Source organism: Cynocephalus volans, chromosome 5, assembly GCF_027409185.1.
Source record: "Cynocephalus volans isolate mCynVol1 chromosome 5, mCynVol1.pri, whole genome shotgun sequence".
NCBI classification, from domain to species: Eukaryota; Metazoa; Chordata; class Mammalia; order Dermoptera; family Cynocephalidae; genus Cynocephalus; species Cynocephalus volans.
The window spans coordinates 20872160-20874058 of record NC_084464.1 but is presented as its reverse complement, the minus strand read 5'-3'; the positions used below and the strand labels follow the sequence as shown (position 1 = coordinate 20874058).

Genomic DNA, 1899 nt, shown 5'->3' with positions numbered 1-1899 from the left:
GACATATGAAAACTTCAAATTGATATTGTTAGAAAATCGTGCAACAACCGGCCTCGGCCCCGTCTCGGCTCCTCGGGCTGCGACCGGCTCGGCGTCGCTGTCCCCGCGGAGCCGCTCACTGCGCGGGGGAGTCTGCGGCGCCCGCCGCCGCTCGTGTTGCCGCCGCCCCTTGTGTCGTCGCCGCCGCTTGTGCCGCCGCCGCCGCTTGTGTCTGTGTCGTCGCCGCCGCTCCGCAACGACCACTGCCGTCCCCTGCCCTGCAGCTGCCGCCGCTGCTGCCGCCGCTTGTGCCGCCGCCGCCGCCGCTTGTGCCGCCGCCGCCGCCGCTTGTGCCGCCGCCGCTTGTGCCGCCGCCGCCGCCGCTTGCGTCGCCGCTGCCTGGGGACCGGCTGTGTGACTAGGCCACAATCAGCAGTGAGTAAACATGTTCCTCAGGTCTGCGGTGTCTTTGTCGCACATTTATGGCGTTCTGAGGGCAGTGGACATTACTGCCGGGCACGGCACGACCTCGGTGCAGACAAGTGAACGGCAGAAATTCATTACTGCTCCACCAAGGAGTCCCCGTAAGAGGGGTCAACCTGCACACGGAAGCGCTGAAGTGACATCCGCAGAGCGTTTTACAAGAGTTCTGACCTGGACGGGCTCCTGTGGAAGTCACATACAAGAACGTGAGATTTCTTATTCCGCGCAATCCAACCAATGCGACCTGACACAGATTTACAGAGGAACTTAAGAAGTGTGGAGTTAGCACAACAGTCAGAGTACGTGACGCAACGTACGACACGACTCTTGTGGAGGAAGAAGGCGTCCCTGTCCTCGACTGGCCTTGTGATGACGGCGCACCACCGTCTAACCAGGTTGTTGACGGCTGGTTAAGTCTCGTGCAAATTAAGTTTCGTGAAGAACCTGGTTGTCCTATTGCTGTTCATGGTGTTGCCGGCCTCGGGAGAGCTCCGGTGCTTGTTGCCCCAGCGTTAATTGAGGGTGGAATGAAATAGGAAGATGCAGTGCAATTCACAAGACAAAAGCGGCCTGGAGCTTCTAACAGCGAGCGGCTTTTCTACTTGGAGAAGTATCGCCCTAAAATGCGGCTGCGCTTCAAAGACTCCAGTGGTCGTAGAAATAACTGTTGCATTCATAAAAGTGGAGGGGCCTGACACTGTTGCTTTGGAAGTGGACCTGAGGCGGGACCTAATTTGTCATGCATACTAGCCAACTTGTTGGCGTGGTGAATAAGTCTAATGAAACTTCCATAGGAGTAATGAAAAGCAGTTTTACCAGGCCACAAGCTTGACAGAATTGTAGCCTGTGTTTAGGTTATGATCAAACTGTTTGGATACTTAGCAAAAGATTCTTGCTGCTTAGCATTTAAAATGTGCTTATCATTTTGTACCAATTGACCTTTCCTGAAATCATGTGGTATTGACTTATATTTTCTTGAAATCTGTTCCCATGCCAGAATCTTATCAATACATAAGAAAGTACAAAAGATTAGGTGCCAAAATACTGCACAATACTTGTATATTTTTAGTATCATACAGAACTAAAATCCCAGGAACTATGAACACTCTAGACCTTATGTGGTTTATTCCTTCAGTCATTTCAAACATTGCAAGTAGGGCCTGAATGGTTATTTGCCTGCTCACTTTATGTTTACCTCTCCTGCATTCATACCAGTATACATCAGGTTGCACAACCATCGATTTTTTAAAAAAAAAAACCAAGTCTTACAGTGATTATTTAATGTCTTTCTAATAAATCTCATTTTGTGTTGTTAGGAAAAACCTCCATTTTGGAAATCTACACTGTACAGAAGCACATGTCTTTAATGTCTCCAGACAAAAAAGCCTTACAGTTAATTTAATTTTTGCACTCTGAGGTGCAACTTAACAGGGAGGG

The 1899-nt window shown here is 50.0% G+C and overlaps 1 pseudogene; it reads left to right on the top strand.

Moving 5' to 3' along the window:
* Positions 1-644: 644 nt before the first annotated feature.
* Positions 645-1265, top strand: LOC134378905 (protein tyrosine phosphatase type IVA 1-like; annotated as a pseudogene).
* The last annotated feature ends 634 nt before the right edge of the window (positions 1266-1899 follow it).